This window comes from Salarias fasciatus (genome assembly GCF_902148845.1).
Source record: "Salarias fasciatus chromosome 7 unlocalized genomic scaffold, fSalaFa1.1 super_scaffold_4, whole genome shotgun sequence".
NCBI lineage: Eukaryota > Metazoa > Chordata > Actinopteri > Blenniiformes > Blenniidae > Salarias > Salarias fasciatus.
The window spans coordinates 16,474,972-16,497,097 of NW_021941229.1; the positions used below are offsets into that span (position 1 = coordinate 16,474,972).

The 22,126-nt window shown below is 42.4% G+C and overlaps 1 protein-coding gene across 4 annotated transcripts in view; it reads right to left on the reverse strand.

The window, feature by feature from the left end:
* The window catches only part of unc5cb (unc-5 netrin receptor Cb), a 109,873-nt gene that overhangs the window by 51,667 nt on the left and 36,080 nt on the right, over window positions 1-22,126 (reverse strand). The gene's annotated exons all lie outside the window — the stretch shown is intronic.

Genomic DNA, 22,126 nt, shown 5'->3' on the forward strand with positions numbered 1-22,126 from the left:
ACAGAAACTGGCCTTTGCCTGTTCTGACCACAGTCAGCTACTGCTGAGAAATGAGCAAGGCACGGCCAATAATGAGAAGCAGAGTTCAGAGGTTGACTCCGAGGAACTGAAGTTATAAGCTGATCTCGCCGTGTCTCCCGTTTTCTCTTGTGCACTCTTTCTCCTTTGTCACTTCTTCTCACACACACACACGCGCACACACACACACACACACATCTAATGACCTCAGGCTTTTGGCCCAGTTTGTGCCATTCCTCGGATACTTCTGCAGTAGACAGATACGCTTCCCTGTAATTACAACTCTCTTTCATCTCACTGTCTTAAATCACATGCACACAACTGCGTGTGTGCGCGCGCACACAAACACAACACACAAATGCTCGCATTGGCACAAATATATGGGCCCACACGCCCACGAGCGAGCGCAGCTAACTTTCTAACTCTTTGAAGAAAGCAGGATGAAGCCTATTCGCCACCCCATTTGTCACCTCCAGAACTGTTCTATTCTTGCAATCGAACCGGTAGACATCAATTATTCACAAGTGTGAAAGAAAGAAGGCAGAGTAATAGAGACAGAGATACAGTGGGGGAACAGAAGGTGGGGGGGGGGGGAGCACAGAGAGACAGTCAGGGTAACTCAGCCAGACAGACATAGATTGAGACATCGAAACAGAGAATGGGCAGACGAAGAGAAACACAGCACAAGAGGACAGAAACAGGCAGGCAGACAGTTCCGATAACCAAAGGGTTTATCAGCACATCAGTAATTCTTCCATGTCCTTCTCTCCGCTCATGTCTCGGCCCTGCGTGGACACACTGGAGCCTTGTTGTCTGACAGAGGTTGCCTCCTCGATGCTTTGGCAGCACTAAATAAAGACTCGGCCGAGCAGATATCTCCCAGCGATGTCTCTCTAATGTTATCTCTTGCTCCATACCTGCCACAGATTGAAGCTGATTGCTAGGAAATGAAAGAGCAGGACGAGCCAATCAGAAAATGACCAAAGCCTTCATCACCAAAACGGGAGTACAGGTTTGTGTGTGTGTGTGTGTGTGTGTGTGTGTGTGTGTGTGTGTGTGTGTGTGTGTGTGCTGTGATCACGGTGGTGACGAATGCTTTTCCAGCACGTTTGTGAGCGCCTGGTCGCTACTGGGAAGAAAATTAAATTCGAATTTGTTCTTCTCTTTTCATTTCTTATAATCTGATGCTAATTCAGTGGAGGCAGTGAAGCTCTCAGTGACCTCTGACCTTCAGAAAAGCTGCCTCCTTTACAGTTTGTGTGGGAGCAGAGAAACGCTGGAACGTGACCAAGTGCTGTTTAGACAACTTCCATCGTTCGCAGCCTAAACAAGAAACAACTTTGTAAGACTGTTGAGCCCATTCCTCTGTTTCCTATTTATGTAGGTGATGACTCTGTGAAGCAGAAGTCTCTCTCAGCAGACCTTGGCTTAGTCTGTTCTTTCCTGCTCCATAGTCCTCGGTCCACCCACATCCTCAGCCAGGGGACCCTGACCCAGAAACAGGCAAAGAGAGCCAAGGAAACTCATTAAAGATTGTGTTAGCCTTCTTTCACCCTCCATTCCCATTATCTCTCCATCTCTCTCTCTCTCTCTGTTTCTCTCTCTCTCTCTCTCTCTCTCTCTCCCTCCTGGCTCAGTCGCTCTGTCGAACTGTGAGGCAGAGAGATCTGAAACACCCATGAAAGCGTGGCTCCCTTACACACAGGGAGACGCGTGTCTCATCTGCGCTCGCACACATACACACACCCAAGCGCCAAGCATTAATGTGCACAGAGGCACACATAAACTCGCTCAGATATTCGAATTCATCAACTTCCTCAGTGGAAGAAATAATAAATTCAAGTGAAGGGAACTAGCCCTCCAGTGAAAAATCAGCCCAGAAATGAAAAAAAAAAAAGAAAACCACATGACAAAATGAAAGACCCTGACTCTTACCAATCAAGCCCCCCCCCCCCCCCCCCTCCGAACACACACACACCCAGCACCTCCTTCTTTGCTCCCTGGTGAACAGAATACTGAGAGCAACAAGAAGCTCAAAGAGAAACATTACTTTTTTTGTGGCTCTCCCTCCCATTGCCACCATTTGTATGCAACAAGAAGACAGTTCATGATAAAATAGCGTCGTTATTGCCATGTTGATGCAATCGTTGTGAATCCTCGCAGCTACAAACTGCATAAACAAAAGCCTGATTCTGAACAAGTGCAAAACATATTGCCAAACCTCCACGGATCAAATATGCATTATGAAATGCTCCTCTCTTGTATAGTGGCATATCCCTTTTAACAAGAACATTAATATGGCATGCTTTCGCTGTTTGATATGCACTATGTATTTTTCCAAGCATTTATAATTCTGTGGCTTGATTTTAATCAGAAAATTTCCAAATTGCCTCCATATTGAGTGCTTAAAATTTAATGAAATATGTCCTTGCAGCACTTTTATTCAAATTGTATTTTGCTCTGTAATTGGGGTGAGTTTTCCTAATTTATATTGTAAGTCTTATTAGTGAATATTTTAAGACTCAAATTGAATATTAGTTGAATTTTATATCACTTCCACATCCAAACTTCAGAGAGTTGGGAAGATCAAGGCGCAGCAAAGTCAGCACTCAAAATAAGGTTGTTGATGGATCAAACTTTCAATCACTCCATTGTCAGTGAGCTTATCGGGTAAAACAAAGCATCTTAAAGACGGCAGAGATATTCAAATTATTCTGAGCTTAGTTCGTAGGAGTGAGGCGAGGTAAAAGAGAGGGTCTTGGCAAACGGTTCCTCTTTGGCTTGAGCCTTCTCCAAAAGCTGTGGGAGTGGAGTAATATTAAGTGATGATTACAATTTGGACACGAGCGAATCAAAGTCAAACCAGGCTATTAACACTGGCACGTAAAAAAACAATGTCCTTGGGACGACTCATACACCAAGTTTTGAAAAGAAATGTGCAGAAAGAGGCACGTCTCGAGCTAAATAAAGAGAGATTTCATGAGTTCGTGATAGGGAAAGTGTTAAAACTCCCACACCAGAGGCACAAAGGCATCGTGAAAGTCAAATCAAACATATGTGGTCAGACCTTGATCCCTCCAGAACGTCAGTCTGTCTGCTGCGTGGCAAACCCAGAGTGACCTGTCCAATTAGCCAAACTTTCCTCGGCTCCTCATTTCAGCTGCGAGTCTGAAGTGACAGTGTTTGTCTTCAATGTTGTCTGGGTGACCATCATTTCCCTGAGCCTCAGACATAACAGAAACATGACGGTTGGCTCGCAGCGCCAGATTCCACTGGAGCCGAGCGGTAACTCGCTGTACGGAGAATAATTCAGCCAACTCAGTCCAAACACCATTTGAAAAGTTCTCATAAGCAGCTTAACTCCTTAATTCCTCGATCAGCGTGGCTTTATTGCTTCATCGTCAATACCTTCGACCAGGGTCTGCAACTGCAATCAATGAAAGAGCTGTTTTATTTGAATGTATAGTTTTACTACGCATACAAATCATGTAACTTCAAAACAGCATTAATGCAACCTAAATATCAACCTGAGTGGACTCTGTTTCTGATTTTTAGTTGTTTTAGTCATTTTGATGCATTTTAGGCAGACAGATTGATTTGTTCTTTCTTTTTATGTTTTCAATTAGTTTAAGCTATTTTAGGTTTTTTAGTTACTTTTAGAAGATTTTGTCTGACACAGAAAGTGTGATGGGGTGGCTTTTGTATTTTCTTAAATCTGTTTCTAGCCATTTTAACCATTTTGGCTGTTTTCATTTTTTTACCTTATCTGGTGATTTTGGCTATTTTATCAAGTCCTATGTATTTTAACTGTTAATCTAAAACTGCTTACTAACAATTTTAGCTCATTTAACTTTTGAAATTCTTTCTAGATGGGAAATGAGATTCATTTTGAAAATGAGTCTTTTGTGCAAAGAAAATAGAAGTTCAACATAATTTCAGGCTGATTTTTGTGAAAACTTCACAGAGCCGCTACAGAGGCGCTGGAGAGCCACATGTGGCTCTCGAGCTGCAGGTTGCAGAATCCTGATTTAGACAATTTAATGAATTCTGATGTGGCGAGAACAGTGAAAGCTGAAAACAAAGAATCCACTGTTTATTAGGCACTGGGTGATTATCCAGGCTTATTGGGCCTTAGCTGCTTTTTTCTCCTTTGAAACAAACTACAGAAAAAAAAGCTTTTTAAATGCTGATGACAAAGAAAACATAAATTTCAGTGTTGGAAAATAACTGTTGATGATTAAGGCCACATCCTTAGACTTGTCATGTTAAGCAGTCTAATGTTTGATGTCAGAAACACTGAAAGTTTTATGTTCAGTGAGGTTTATTGGCATTTGTGTCACTGAAGGTGCAGCACAAACCTATATGCGACAGGTTTAACCGCTAACATCTCTCTGTTAATCTTAACACTTTAACAGTGTCAAGACAACATGTGACACCAATACGTGGCCTATTATTTAACGCCCGCTTGCTATGAGTATAAATAGTACTGTCTTCCTGCTACGGGCATCTATGTGGAATATTTGTAAGATTGTATTTCCTGTATCATATATTGTATTGTGAATGCCAGCGATAACAGCTTTTGAATGCGGGGCTCTGACATCACTTTCCAAGATAAGCTGTCTCTACTTTATCTGTACTCAAGCAGATTTATTGTCCCAAGGAAAGAACTGTATCAGTGGGACCAGTGTTTCCCTTCCATCAGGGCCGAGTCAAGCATGAACGGGGCTGAACACTGGTATAAATCGTCTCGCTCTTCATTCCCGTTTTATTCCTATTTGTCCTCTTTGCCCTCTCCTCGTTCGTCGTTCCTCTCCCGCTTGCCTTTTCCCATCGTTCATATATACAATCCCGCCACAGATAGAGACGACTGGTAAAAGGTTGACCGGATCGCTAGATCATGGGGAATTTTACTGGGCAGAGTTTTGCTGTGCCACTATGGCGAAGGACAGGAGGCAGTTTGCATGTGAGTGGTCAAGCAGAATAATAAACCACCCAGCTGTCAAGTCAATTGAAGCAGGATAAATAGACCGTCAATCAGGGCCGACTATAAATGTGCTTTAAGCACACCTACCCATTATATTGAGTGAACATAAATCCATGGTAATGACTTTCTCTGGTCAATACTTGTTAGTATTGGATTAAGTAAAGGCCCATACATGCCAGTGGCTTAAATCAATATGCATGACTGTTGTTTTTAAAGCAAAATCCTTTGGAAGCTCCATGAGAATGGGAAGAAGGAGTGCAGACTGCCTTCTATCCCAATGTCTCTTTCCAGCTGAGTGCTTTATATACACTGATGTGTCTACACACGCTGTCTGCAGGGCTCCGTCAAATGCTTGGCTGCAGCAGGTATTTATTGATTACTGTTCGGGGCCACTGACCTCTCCCTGGGCCTGTCCTATCTGAGCCTCTCTGCTGGGGCGTGCTAAACACACTCATATTTCATCTCTTGGGAATCCCTCCGTCACACAACCGAGCACAAGAGATGTCAAGAAAAACAAATTTTTTCCCCTAAAAGTCAGGAAGCTTAAACATTAACCTCAATTAGTTCACAGCAAATGATCATTTTATTGCTAGAGGGGGGGAAAAAAAAATCAAAAGGCTTTGGAAAAAGCTCATGTACATTTAAGCCAACAAAAACCTAAAGTGCAGCATAATGAAAAGGGCCAATAAAGTCTCTTAGCTTCACTAGAGTGTGTGGTTTGACAGGGAAAACCAATTTCTCAAGATGCACTTGGCTCGTTGTGGCAAGATGCAAATGAGCAGCCAAAAGAAATCCAGCGCAGTACTGCAGACCTGGAGATAAGCACGCACAGATTAGCAAGGAAAAATACATTTACACTATAAACAGAAGCCTACTTCCATTCCCCCTATTGCTTTTCTCCTTGTGATCTCAGTAAGTTGCGAAGACGCAAGAAAAAAGGGAATTCTCCATGAAACCAAAATGCGAATATAAGCAGTGATTAAATGCTGTGATCAATTTCTGAGGGCAGCCCTGCTTCTGTCGTTCTGACTTTGTACAACCCGTCATGGCTTTCTCGCTGGGGTTGTTAACATGTTCCCTCTGATCCTTATCTCTGACCTTCACTTGGTTCGTTGTGGCCGGAGTCTGGCAGGAGGCAGCTGGCGGTTGCCAGGGTCATGCTACGCCTTGGTTACAGCCTGTCCAGTCGCATCAGAGCGCCAAAAAAAAAAAGGCAAGGTCAATGCGTCAGGATAATGAAGGTTCATCACTTCCATGTTTACCCATTGTTGTTGTTTAAGTACATCACATTTATGATACAGGCTCCTGAAGTCATTTGCATGTAGATATTTTTTAATGAAATGCTGCAAAGTTTGCTCCTGTTGCAAAGTTCAGTTTTCTTTGAAAAGAAAGTCGCAGATTTCATATCACTTAGACAAAAAACACTCGCTAATGACAGTTGGGCTATAAATACATAGAAGTAATAAAGAGGTGAGAAGGTATTTTCTTCCATCTCTCATTAACAGAATTACCACAATAAGAGAGATGATAGAATAAGAGTGATGATAAAATGGAAATGTGTGAGTGAAACTTGTAAAATGTGAAAATAGTGGCATGTTAGGGCTGAAATCACACTATCTGCTCATCTGGCTGAGATCTACGAGGGAGATGACACATGATCAAGCCTTGGATTTCTTCTGCAGAGTACAAGTGTATCATCAAAAAAAATCTGCAGTGGAAAAGCAGGAGAAAAATAAAGTGTTTATTTAAAAAAAAGCTTCATTTTGGAATAAATTCCAGTATGGACGATTTATTCTCAGTAAACCAATGGATAAATCACTTTGATACACCAACAAGTATTTATTAGTAGCAATTATGAAAACCATTTAGCAGTTTTATGCTTCTCTAATTTAGTTTTTTATGCAGTGAGAAAATGTATTGGCTTATGTACTTGTTTTATATCTTTAAGTGGCCATTAGCAGAACACTTTTTAATGACCCATAAAAAATATTTTATGTACTAGTCCTTGTTTTGGGGGTTTCTTGAATTTACTGCAGTTTTTTTCTTCCCATTGTAATCTCCCAACAGTTCGCCTGTTGCTCTCAGAAAAGCATTTCTGCTTGGCTCTCAGACAGCTATGATTTTCAAACATTTGACAGTACCTTCCCATCTTCCCGCTTCCCCTTCCTCCCCCCGGTTTGCTCATGGATGAAAAGTCATTTTGGTGGTTGATTGGAGAATGATGCTGCTACTTAGAGAGTCAGTCCATCAGCGCCCAGGGAGGAGAGCGCAAGGAGACAGAGAAAAGCTCGGGAGGAGAAGTGGCTCCCCGGGGCGTAGTAGCTGTGATGGCTGAGCTGTCAAACGGCCCATTGTCCAAATTACCCAGCAAGCACCATGTCACCACCTGGGACTAATTTACGGTGCGCCGCGGTACGGCTCGTACATCGCTCTCTGAGCAGAGTCCGCGGGAGAGAAAAGGGAGGAGATGGGTCCCCGGGACGAGCGGGGCGTCCGGCTTTCCACACCTTCTGTGGACGAACAGCGGGGCCTCAAATGGAGACAGGACATTAAAAACCCCCCCAATTAACTCCATGCAGGTCTGGCTGTTTTCTGTCTTTCTGCTTCATGTCCTCAATGACAGGTGTCAATATAAATATGTGCCATGCTTCCGTGCCTCCGCACCCACCCACAATCACGCCGCGCGCATCCACTGATGCACAAGCACTTTAATGCCATTTTAAAGCAGCCCTTGCATATATAAGACACTTGCACGGCTTCACTCGCTGTCATAACGACCGGCCCTTTCAGCACAAACTGGCATGCCCATTCACTTGTCACATGTCACACTCCTGGGTGCCCAAAGCCAGACGGGGCCGTCGCCCTACCCCATACTGACCAGCGGTCCATGGAGCAGAGCCGCGCCTGTCAGAGGAGACGTGTTGTACTTTCTGACCCCTCACTGTGCCCAGTAGCTTGATGCGATGCCTCTACTTTGGCTAATTGGTCCGAAGCAGCGGGCAGCCCTGTTCTGCCACTGACAAGAGGCCAAAAGAGCCGAATACAAGAAAAAAAAAAATACAGAAAGATGACAATAGAAACATGGGGTCATCTCATTAACTATGATCACTGTGAGCAACATGACTATCGACAAAAGAGTCAAAAGAAGTTTCTGTGAAGATAAAGATGTGTCTAAACATTTCAGCTTAAATGCCTTTCATTATTTGATAAAACAGTTAACAACCTGATGCTTTATGGTAGCAGGAGTATAAACATATGATTTAAAAATCAACACGATTATGTGCAGAAACTCTGAATAAACCACTAGTGAAGAAACTTTTAGACCTAAATATATTATTGGTACTGAATGGGGAAAAAAATACTATCTGGGCACAAAGTTCCAGTGGTGAACTAGGAGTAACATGAAGGGATTTATACTGTATAAAAACCTGTCCAAAAGCCTCTCTCTGGTGACAAGAAGGTAAAGCAGGAACATCCCAAACTATCCCACTATTTAACTGAGGCGAAGCATATTTGGGTTGTGAGTTTGAATTAATCAAATGAGTCTCACTTTCCATGTGTGAGAGAAACATTTTAATTTTAAATAAATTCACTTGACAAGGGAAACACTCCCCAGACAAATACATGAGTTTAGGTTGTGAGTATATCTCCTTGACTTGATGATCGAGAGATGCCAACGCTGGCAGAAAAAAACACTCTGAGTAACCAAAATAAGGTTAGGGAAGACATCAACACATCAACACAAATGCATGGTTGTGCAGATGATGATCCATGCAGGGGGATAATATGAACACAACAAAAGGCAATCGTCCCATTATTTCTTCATGATGTGTTCTCAAGACAAAAATGACATTATGCAGAGGCGTATGCATCGCCCCCGCAGATGTACAAACACTTCACACATGCCCACCTCGTACATATATCCTGGAGGGCTCGCATGGCCAGCGCTCCGCACAAAAAAAATCCCTGGCAGCACTTCATCTGAAGGACATTACAGCCTGGAAGTGTGTCAGAATGTGTGAGACAGAGTCCCCAGAGCGCCGTCTATTCTCCATGTCTGTCACTGGATGTGGCTGCCTCCTTATTCCCCTGAGACGCACACACGCGCACGCACACACACACACACTAACATCCACAGCCTCCATACACTCCTAAATCTCATTCTCACCATCTCATCAGTCAAAGTGAAAGGTGAGAAACCATTTAAAGGCATACTGTACTTAAAAAAAAAAGCTATTTTCTTTTACTACGAAGATGTTCTTGGTGTTTTTGTCCACTGTTTCCACAACAACCCTTCAGGTGAGAAAAGTCACCTGCAACTATCTGCTAAAGACCTTGAACATGATGAGGCATAGGAAGTTCAGGATTTCACACAAACTTTGGGTGTGTGCCTTAATGCAGGCTTTATGGTGTAATTGTAAGTGTGTGTGTGTGTGTGTGTGTGTGTGTGTGTGTGTGTGTGTGTGTGTGTGTGTGTGTGTGTTTGGATGAGGTACGTATGTGTATGCATGTGTGTGTGATGGCTGAATTAATGTGACATGGCAGATCATAATGCAGAATCATAAATCTTAGCCCCAGGATCACTAGAGGGGGAGAAGGAGGTGATATATTAAAGGGCACACACACACACACACACACACACACACACACACACACGCCGATATGATGCTGATAATAAAAACAAGACCCCGGCCGCAATAGCCAGCTAATAGACACGACTCTATGTCTAACCCTGAGGGCTAGGACACGCACACACATCCGCACACGTTGTTACGGACACACAAATACACACAGAACACAAACTCTATCCGCTTTTCCAGCAATTTATTATGCTGCTCTGAGCCCAACAGCTCATGTGTTAGATGTGGCTGTAATGCGTTAAAATCTTAATACTGTTACACAAGCTTGCTCTTGTACAACATGCTAATTCTTTACTTACAGTGTGGAGAGCATTATGTGAGACTAAAAAAAAAAATGAGAGCCATTCTGTGGGAAAACCTCGCTGGAAAAAAAGTCACGACAGCAAAAACATAGAGAAAACCAGACACAGTGGTGTTACTACAACTTCTAACAGGCTTATTTTTTTTTGTAAAAAAAAAAAAGTCTTGACCAGCTGATCACTAGTGAGACCGTTTCTCAACAGACTGCTCGACACATTCTGGCAGCTGTCACTATCAAATCAGATGCTCTTTTGGTGTGAATGCCCGAGTAATGTGTGTTTATTGTATTCCAAAAGACATAATGATTTTGTCCTTGATGACTGTCATCTCATAAAACTGAGCTCATTGCATTTACTTTCATTTTAACAGGTGCAGGAGCTTCACGTCACTTCCATTTCTTTGTTTCTATGGAAATAGCATGTACAGTATGTACTGTAGTATGTGCTTGCAGACTTTCAGTGGGCAGAGCAGAGTTAGTTGCAGTCATTTTCCCTCAATTAAAACAATAATTAATGCAGCTCCTCATCATATCTGCATTTCTGAAGAACACTTGAGATTCAGCTCACATCCACAATCATAAACATTCATCTCATTGGGCTTGCATCCTTGCAACTGTGACATTCTTCTTCTTTCACATTGGCTAGGTGCATTTAAATAAATTTCCATTGCTATGCAATTCTCCATATTTTTTGCCATATATCTTCTGCACGCTGAAGTCACTCCGTGAAGATGATTGCACTGGACTGCAGCAGGAATTGCATCTTGTTTGGCTCCCTCACAATACTTTTGTGGTTTAGAAGGTTTCTCTCGTATGTTCATACCACTACTCTACCTTGCTGCATACTTATTCAAGGGTAGCCAGGACGCTTGCTGGGCTTACGCCTCCAATGAAAAGAGCTTTGTAAGCGTTCTAGGGAAATCACAGCAAGCTGGGCTCAGCACATGGTTACATTGTGCACAGGCTACATTATGTGCACGTACACTTACACGGTTTTTACTATGTTTTTTGTTGTTTATATCATTGAAATCATGTAAAGGAAAACAAAGTTATGTTCCTGTAAATACTGTGTAAAGAGTCTTGCTATTGGTATTTTAAGTGAATATTTAAAAAAAAAATCTTACATAAGCTCATTGCAATAGTTCATCTCCCTTGAAATCTAATCATGCAAAGAAAATTACAGCAAAGTTGCTTTTAGAAACAAGGACGGGCATTGTGTTCACAGTGACCGTGAAACAGAATACTATACTGTACACAGTTGGAGAGATCAAATGTATCCTTGATAATCCAAATATTAATTACTTACAGATGAGGAGGCTTATTACAGTAATGGAGTACTGACAAATGTGCAGCAATTACATTGGCTTTATGTGGTTAAAAGAAAGAGAGAAAGAAACACTGACAAAAGCTGAAATATGAAACCATGGTTACAACCACACACAAGCTGAGGCATTGCTGCTGTGACCCCGTTCATACCTGGTATCACAGCATCATATCCAGACTGTTTCTATATCCGGCTAAGACAGATAGTGATTCACAATTGAGAAAGAAGGCATCTCAAAAAAATCTGGAGTAACTACTTGAGATCAGATTCTTCTGACCCGTCTCTCTGTTTTTTTTTTTTCTCCCTGTGGAGAGACACATCATATTGTTGTTTCAAAAAACCACAAACCAATGGAAGAGTGAAAAGTGAGACAAAATGTGGAAAAAGGAAATATTTTTCTACTGGGGTAAAAAAAAAAAAAAAAATCAGTTTTGATATCTTGTCACAAAATACGAGTACTACAAATGTGAGGGTGATCAACATATGCTGTCCTGTGCATCTTTCACTTAGCCTAAATAAGAACGTCATCATATCATGAGATTTCAGTTTCAGACAGATGCTACTTCTATTTTTGCGGCTGACACCCGCAATGATGCTGATATTACAAATGTACGTGTACACGTCTGTAAGATCAAGGACACGATGGTATTGAAATTAAGTGCAGACGGGCACATTGGTGACACACTGCTTGCTATCTTGAGGCAATAGGAAGTGAATGTTTTATTGATCCTCTCAAACTAGGTCATAAGTCGATTATATAATGATTTTTTTAGTATAAAGATGTGTAGCAAATGGATCTATGAGCACATAGATTGGTGGCCTACAGCTTGCATAACCTCTGCTTGTTACAGAGAAAAAAAAAAAGGCTGCATCAGGTGTTGTATTTGTTGGAGTATTCGATCTGAGTTTATTGAATACCTGGAGCAGGATAACTAGTGCACTTTCAAAGCTGAGCACTCCTGAATGCCTCAGCATCTCCCTGACATGAGGACCGGATGGGCTGACAGCACATAACAGTGCAAGCTCTACTTTACTTAAGATAGGGAAGCTGTCACACACGACTGTCCTGAGTTTATAAGTTTGTTACTTTTACTTTTTAAATTCTCATGGAGAATGGAGACTGCATGGTGTAACGCCGACATCAGATTTTTTTTTATAGCAAGAAGAATCAAAACAACCAACCTTAAATAATGACTCGTGTGTGCAATAAACCCACCATCACTCACGTCACCAGCAACACTGGTACAATGTTGGCACAATACTTGTACCACAAGTGGCTGTTTACAAAATACACACGCAGCCACAACGCTCCCATATGTACTTGCAGTTCAGCAGCTACGGTTCACAGCTGCTCAGCACCAGCGCATGTACACTAAACTGCACAGACAACACACCTATTAATGGATGTGTTAAAAGGAAAAAGGCACTTGGTTAGAAGGAGGGCAGATCTTGATGTGTATTTGTTTTGTGGCAGTGCAGGGGGGGTTACTCCATTAGGCAATCACACCCCCAGCTCCACTCACCAGGGGGACTGTCAGCCTGTGATTTTGCCCTGTACCCCTCCCAGCTCTTGGCTGCTCACTACTGAAATAGGTCAACCACATATAATCGAGGGGCAATGAGGAGCAAATACAACCACCCCCCCCCCCCCCCCCCCCCCCCCCCCCACCCCCCTCCATCATTCCCTGTCCGTACGCACTCCCCCACCCTTTACCTCTTGCCATCCAGCCTAAGAAAGGCAAGCTATGGCCCCCTGTGGTCATGCAGAGGCGAGCTGGGGAGAGAAAGGCAGAGGCAGCCACAACACGCCGACCTCCCAGCCACAACAGTCATTTACACAGCCACGCTTGAGCAGAGCGGATTCCAGCATCTCATATGGAATGCGCACACTCAGAAGACGGATTTGTACCATTGGCTTAAAAAGCTCATCTCTGCAAAATTAAATGAGAAGGGGGAAATAGGAAAAATTTAATAATGGATATTGTGTGTATTGTGTGGAACTGTTTGCAATCACAAAATGGTTCATCACTGTCACTCTTCCAGGGAGCAGGGGATGGAGAGGGAGGGCTGAGGGCTGCCTCCAAATGTGTCTTGAAAGGGATTGCACTATTTCAGCATTAAAGTAGCAATCAATATTATATTAAGTGTGAACTAATGCCGGTGTTTGTCTTCTGTGGCACTGCAGGAGAGTTTTATCAAGTCTGACAAAATAAGTGATATCAAGATATCCCACCCTGGAGATTTACAAATAGAAATAAAATAAATGCCGTCCAGTCACATTCAGAATGAATCTGATGTCCTGGACTCAGCTAAATCTCTAGCCCAATCTTCACATTTGGAAAAAAATTGCATTGGGAAATGATTTATATTGAACATGAATTATCATATTTGTTTTTAGGCGTTACTGAAAGCTTTTCAAATGTGCATAACATCTGCTGTCTTGGGGTATTTCAGCTTGCAAACATATGCAAGAAGTCTATTTGGGGAAACCGTGCCTCCATTGTAGTGCCATTTAAGAGCACTCTCAAGCACAAGCTCCCTCTGCGTCAATGCCATTTTCCCTCGGGGATCACCTTTCTGCGTGCTCCACCATCAAGATCCACTTTCATACTTTGAGTTGAAAGGAGCTACTCGAAGCATTGTGTTTCTGCTCACTTTGCATAAATGGGATAATACCACCAAAAGTGGAGTGTTTGAGGCAGAATACTAGAGCAAAGGGCCAATCTGCAGTTACTGATTAGATTTTTCTTTTTACCATGTTGTGCAAGTCATAAATATATATATTTTTTTCCTTCCTCTCGTCTCATCTTCCCGTACACTCAACTCGTCGCTGTCTTTCCTCTGCAGTCTACACTGGTACACTGGCTGTGACCTTTTCTCCAGTGGAACAGGATACTGCCCATCTCCATCTCCCTCATGCATTAATGATCTGTGGTAAGCTGAGGGCATCTGTCTGACTCCCAGCCCATACGCTCTTCACCCACTTCCAAGGACGGCTCTCCGCCAGCAGAGCTCAGCTCAGCCACATTCCCTGTCAGCCATAGGGATATGCAGATAAATAGCCACAGATAGCGATAGCTCCACAGTCTAAAAAGTGGAGACTGCCTGTTTTCATCTCCACTGCATTCATCTCTTTGACACTCCCCGGTGGCAGATATCTAAAATACTAAATTCGAAGGGTGACAGTAGGCAACTGACATAAAGAAACAGCCAATTATTCTGGTTTCGTTCTCAACCTCACTGCAGATACAAGCAGCTGAAATTAGACATCTCCGTCGGCGTAGCGGTAGAGACCGCTGTATTCCATACCTTTCGTTTGTCGGCATTTAACAGAAACTAATGAGCGCTAAATGGACATATTTGCTGTTTTTCCTCGCTGGTCTAATGTTCTGTTCCCAGCATCTCTCTGCAGCTTTTTTTTTCTAAAAGATCCCCAAAGTGCTCTTTTGGCAGGATCTCAGTCTCGTCAAGTTCAGGGAGGTTTAAAAAAAACAGAGACAAAGTGATTATGTAAATTAAGATGTAACCCTTTTAGCCTGTTGGAAACTTGGAAATAGTGCCAATGAATAATGTTTGAATGCAATTTTATTCGGTGTAAATACTTTCTGTGTCGAGGCCTCCAATGAGATTTATGAAGCAAAATAAGGGTCAGATCAACACAAAAGGTCCTTATGTTGCACCGCATCTGTTCAAGTCTAACATGCACTTTCAAAACACCGATAATTCATGCAAAACTTCAGCTTCTTCACAGTGACAGTCTCTTATAGTTGCCACTTTGCTTTGTCCAATCAATAAGGCACCGTGCACCTGACCACTATGGAAATCAGCCTTTTGGATAAAGTAGTGCTTTAAGCTGAAGAAACCCTTGTTATTGCTCTAAAGTGTCACTTTCAGTTTATTACGATCGCATCTCCCACCTGCACTGCAAACTGTCAACACTCAAGGCAATTGCACTACAGTTCCCTAATGAAAATTGCTTCTACTCTGTACTTTCAACATTTTAGAAAGACAAAATCAACTACCGTGCCCTCGGGTGGACATTTAAACCTCTTACTGTTATGTTCTATACTAGAGGCCGGTCCTGCACAAAGATAGATTATGCATCAGAGTAAAAGATACCTCTCATGTAGTCTTTTAAAATACATAATGGTATTTTGGTTGGTGTTATTAGTCTTCTTCATCTTTATGCTGCTCTTATCCAAAGTCACTACAGCAGATCCTCCACATCGTTTTTGAACCTGGGCCTCCACTGATCCACTTTGGTCGTCGTGTTTGTGATCTTAACCATTAATCCGGACTTGGCACTCGTCCGAGATGTACAAAGACAGACAGCGCCCTCATAACATTACTGTTGATATAATGTCCATGTGTGAGGTGCTCTACCATATCTAGCCCGGTTCTTCTCTTGCTGGTTTTCTAAGAGTGCTTGTTCATCTTTAAAATTCAAGTTTGAGTTAGACTGCACCACCGCACACAGGGGAAATATCCTCAGAGCTTAAAGTTCACTGATTTTTATCATTGCAACAATAATGATGAACCTCTTGGCCTGAAAGAGCCACACTAATCACTCATCATCTTCTTTGGTTTATGTATCTCACACTGTCACCTGCCAGGACTCATCCCCCAAAACGCCTTCTGACAGCTGCAGAAAGCCTCATCTGGGGGGGGAAGGGATAAAAAGATCTCTTCGGTGCACCTCCCAGACGCTCCATACCCAAATATTTGACTTTGCCTGTGATCCGCAGCCCTTGAAGGCTTCTGTTGGGCTTTTCCACGCGACTGATCTCTGTTTTCAAAGCAGGTGTTTAAAAACGCGGCTGACAAAGAAGCCTCACTAGCAAACCAGAACAAGAAAAAGACAGAGGGAGACACGAAGAGAGGAAATAAACACGGCAAAATGTAGGATTTCAAAATGCAAGTTGTTGTAGAAATATCGCTACTGCATATTAGACATTCAAATCATGGGGTTTTCTTTTTAGAAAAAAAAATCAGGCTAAACTCAGAGGTTAAATCAGACATGACAATCATATTAGATCGCTCTGTGTCTGATGCAACACCCTGGGGTGTCAGTCTATGGCGAGTCCTTGATGTGACTGCTCTCCTCCTGCACACATGGCCTTCAGACACGAGATAAGACACACACACACCAACACACACGCATAAAGCGATTGCGGGTCCACCCAGAAGCGTGCATTCAATAGCTCAGACTAATGCAGACGCACAATATACAGGAGGAAACCGCTCAAGGAAATCAGGCTGACAGATCAAAGAGTACACATTCAGGGATGAACCTTTAAAAATGTTTGAAATTCTTCCAAAGGATGCTTTCCTAAAAAACCAATTATCCCTGCGGCTGTGTTAAAGGAATGACCACCACTGTTTCCAGTTCATACTGAGATCCAACAGATCAGAGAGGGTTTTTCTTTTTTTTTTTTTCAAACCGGTGCGAGATACATGCTGCGCACTTGACATTCAAAACCAGCTCCCAAAAAAAAAAATAAAAAAGCAAAACATATTTTCTGAAATAATTCTCATTGTTTCAGTTGTCAGAAGGTGTAAGTATCGACATGACACCTCATCATGTACAACATCGCTGTTTAATTTTGAAAGTCATTTTTAGTATGATGACAGTGAGTTTTTGAGTTCATCTAATTAGTTTTGAAATGGTTTCATAAATCATGGGAGTGGAGATATTTCTCATCCGATTAAAGAGCATGTAATCCCTAAACTGAATTTAAAACATGAAAGCTCTTTTAACCCGACAGCTATGACCGAGTGTTGCTACACTGACATTTACTGTCAAATCATATTATTCAGTCATCACACAAAAGAACAAAGACTCACAACACTGAGAACTTACAGCGACTAAATCGCATGTGATGCCTGCAAATATGATGACAGGCACACAAAGAAACACATGTAATGGAAATATACAATTATAGCAAAGATCATTTTTAACCAGAAGAGGGTGATGGTCAAATGAGGATCAAGACTAAAATATACACCATGGGTGTTCAAAGTTGGTTTCTTCTTATTGCACACCTGATTGTGATGAAGAGCTTCTGGTTGGCATTTTGTTAGGAATTTGGTGATTTTATTATCATTACATTCAGGCATGTTGAAGCAGGGAGATCTCTGAAACGTGCAGGACAAGCACGCCGCCCTCCAGGACCACTTGTGGACACCACTGATACACACTACTGAGCGGCTGGTCCTAAAATCTGTACAATTCCCAGCACAGTTAATCCAAACAGTTTCAGATATCGAGCTATGGATCTATGCCTTGCGGTGGATTCCTTTTCACTTGATGCACACTGACACTAAAATCGAGAATTTACTTGACAATGTTTTAATTTCTGTTAAGGGGGGGGGATGTATTTTTTCTCCTAACAGTGATAGAATTTGCCAGAGGCTATTCTGCAAGCCGGTTCAGGTCAATGCCAGAGTAGAGGAATAACACCACACACTGGGCCTTTCTTTTCTCATCCATTTCATTGCCCATTACCCTGAAACCTCCCCTCAAAATGACAACAGAGTGAGTAACCTAATTGTTACCACAGCCCTAAAACTATATTTTAACCAGTAACACTGGTAAATCTGTGTGACATACTTGCATTTTGGGTCCCACAATGTAGGTTGGACACCACTAATGTAGAGCGCTCCAACTTTCTGGGCCCCAAAGGGAAAGAAATATAGGCCCACACACACACACACACACACACACACACACACACACACACACACACACACACACACACACACACACACACACACACACACACACTTCAAAACTCAATATTTCCTATCTCCATGTGATGTGTGAAGTCTAACACACTCAGCTGTCTGAGTGACAGTCAGACCCAGGAGATACATGCCAGGGGGTAAACACCGCACCTTAATAGAGGGATGAAAACATGGAAGGCGAGATAGAAGAAGGTGACAGAGAGAAAGAGAGTGGTAGCTACTGAGGGAGTGATGGTGCGATATGGGGGGGGGGGGGGGGGGGGGGGTGGAAGGCGAGGGGGACTTCTCCACAGGCTAGTAGTTCAGCTCACATCACCTTGCCAAACTGTCACCGCTCCCCACGCCGACTCCCCTCCCAGTCACCCTCAGTCTCACCCCTCCAGCCCTACTTCTCTCCATCCTCGACAGAATGATTAATGGAGTATCTGGCCATGCGAGCTACACTGTCCCTGACTACACTAAACATTATCATAACTTTACTTTTTTTTTCCTTTTTTTTTTTTGGCAGCATAATCACAGAGTCTACGCGAGGCCCAGTGTTCTCCATGAAACGCGGAAAAAAAGGTGACAATGAACCGAGGCATTGTATTTCAAGAGCAATCTATCATTGTGTTAGAATTAGGTGGGATAAAGAACACGCTGTGATTTCTAACATACTTCTATGGTAGAGATTGGGTCAGTCTACGTCATTTCACATCCTATTTCCTACACAACCATAAACTTCCCCAAAATGATCTTCCACATACTGCGGCTCAGACCTCAGCTCAGCGCCAAGCCTCTTCCACTACCAAAGTCATATTTTTCTAATATCTTTTTGATACAGTCATGCCATAATCCTGCTGTTACTCTAAGCATTCTTGCCTATCATGTGCTATGCACTGTGTCAACAGCACCATATTAAAGGCAATATAGCATGAGAGTGGTCTACAAGTTTCATATGAGCTCTGCATCCCCCCAGGATCCATTACTGTTTATAGGGCTGTGCATTAGCCTCTGTCCGCTGCCATTATCTTCTCCTGCATGGGGACACACTCAACATATCGCACTCCGCAACGTGAGATTTCCCCACTTTGCAGGCGCACAAAACAAAACACATGCACACAATGGATGATCTACTGGGGTTTGAACATAGATATGCAAACAGGAACAGAGATGAATACATGACACAGAAACATCAAAAACCTCACAGAGAGAGAGAGAGAGCAGAAAGTCCTCTCTGCATTCAGAACACGGAGAATGGTGTGAAGTGTGTTCAGCTGCAATGTGTTGTACGATAAAAATGCAATTCAGATGTGTGGCCTTTCAAGACAGTCTGCAGAGATTTGCTCTGAATCGGTCGAATCAAAATTTAACCTTTGATGAAGTGAGGATCGCAGATTTATATAATCTCAATTAAATATCTATGAGTTAAGCACTCTGTCTCCACATATGGAAAGCTTTAAATTTCAAGGCAGAATTACAGCTTTGCATTGAGGTGTCACTGTTGTAAATGCAAACAAATAATCCAAAATGTCTGGTTAGTCTTTTGCTTTTGCATGAACTTTGCAATATGGGGAGTACACTTGACAAAATAAAGACTAAGGAAAAAAACTCCCCCAAAAGTCCAAGAAAAGCTGATACATTTTTATATCCAGACAACATGGAAATCATGTGTTGCAGATATATTAGAAGAGGTGTAAATCATCCCTTAAAATCAGTGAAGACTTTGCTTCTAGACAGTTAATCTGAAACATAATGACAAACAAATCCATAAATCCTGACTGTTCCTGAAGAATTAATTCTTTTTAGGAGAGGCAGAGAATTATTTACTCCCTTTTCATAAAGAGATGCAAACAAGATAAGCAATCGGGGGAAAAAGAGCACGCGGCACATGATGTGTTGACAATGCAACTCCACCCAGTCTGACTCTGAGGGTGGATGAAGTGAACTGAGATGACTTCTTATTCAGTTTTAAACGCTGCTGTGTCGTCGTGCTGAAAACAAAAAGGTTTTGTCCTTTGCAGCTCACGCGTGACTTCAAGACCTTGTACATTTCTGTGGCCATTCAGGATCCAATGCCAAATTTCAGAGTGTCAAAATCTGCACGCTCAGATTAACGGAAAGGGAGGGAGGGGGGAATGGTTTGACCCGCTCACGCAAGCGGATCCTCACAGCTTAATCACATCTGTTGCAAACATGGACATGAAAATGTGCTTATTTTTTGGATGTGGAAATTAAAAATCAAAATGTATGTTAACACTTGTGACACAAAGTAAAATATACAGTGGTAGTTATATAATTTGTCATGGAATATTCATGTTTATAGCTAAGCTTACAGCTTCTTTACCATAGTCAGCATTATTTAAGGGGAATTCAAAAATAAACCCACACTAAGTTCTGAGGTTTCTGATTTCAGCCTTCAAGCGCCACCACACAAGATCGCTCATTCATCCCACCACAACAGATCATTTGCAGTTTTTCACAAACCACCTTTGTCTTTTTCGATTTTTTTTTTTTTTTTATACAGGCTGTTCATTGTTCACTTGCTCTGCAGGCTCCCTTATCAGTTATTTGTAAAGTTCCCTCCTGTTGAACCAACCACATAACTCCTATTCTTCGTATTCTTGGAAACTGTGAAAAGAGCACGCTCAATACGCGGGCACGTAGTACAGCAAATGGAAAACAACAACAATTTCATTTTCCTGCTCAGCTCACACAGATGATGTACTCCACAACTTATTATTGCGCTACTGATTAGGCTCGTCCCGCTGCATATCTCTGCCACTTCACAAAGCTCATCAGGCACATCTGTTCTCAACAGCGCCAAACAAGAGGCACATTAACAAACAAATAGATAACAATTAGTCACGTTTGAAGTCCTCTGTTCCATTAGAGGGAAAAGCCGGGACTGCTCGTTCCAGGAAGGAAAACACAATGCCACAGAAACGGGGCCTCTCACAAATAAAGTTTCAACATTTTACATCATGGTTGTAAGACTGTACGATTTTCAAAATGAACAAAAATAAAATGTAAAGGTTGGTGGATTTTATAGGCTTTAATAGTGCCGCTGTCCTAATCTGGATTTGACATTTGCATAATTTTGAGCTTTTAATCTGGGTAGTAGAAACACAGATGTAAGAATGCGAGCGACTGACTGGCTGTCAGTCATGCTACGTTAGGAGGCGACTCATGACATGGCTGGGAGTCAGAGGTTAAAGTCATTACGAGCTGGGTGGCTCCACTTTCTGACCTCTGACCCTCTTTTCACAACAGCCTATCTGTCTTTTCTTCTCAGTGCTTCAGGTTAGAGCTGACCCGGTCTGGAAGCAGGTGTTACAAAGCCCCCGGTTCCCAAGGTGAAACACAAAAACAATGAAGTGCAGCACCACAAACCTACTTTTGTAATTTGTCAACAATGCTTCAGCTTAATAATTACTCAAATGTTTTACTCTAATCTTTTTGCAAATGTTTTACCACCTTCCCCAGAATACACACAAAAGCCATCTCATCTCCCTGCTTCTTTTTCCATCTCCAAAATACTTTGCTGCCCTTTTATTTTTGATGAGAAAGGGGAACAAGAGGTCTACCCTGGTGCACTCCCAGCCTTATATTTTAATATTTAATGGGGGTGTGCAGTTATACCAGCAAAACACACGCACACACACACACACAGTGGAGCGTGGTGCGAGCAGGTGTCGTTGGCGAATGCTAATTGAACTGGTCCATGGGTCAGTGAGCCTCCCTGTTTTCCCTGTACAGCAGTGCGCACATACATTCTGGCAGAGCAGAAATCATTGTTTCTGGAGAGCTCTTATGTCTCCGACTGTACGAAAACCGAGGCACTCCCAGGACCTTACAGTCAACTGGAGAAGAAGCTCTGAGCGCTGTGATGGGGATTACAGGCAGCGGTGGCTGATATTTTCTTTTAGCTTACCAGTCGACTACAGATAAGGCTGCGCTATTGACCGTACATTTATCTACCTGAGGTGTTTTAGAGGAACTAATCTACTGTCTTATCCTCATATCACCAGATCCATATAGGTTCATCTATGTCTCATTCGGCCTGGGTGAATAAGGAAATCGAAAAACTCCTTGATCTATTCCACCTCCAAATGTAGTATTTGACGTGTGATGAAGCC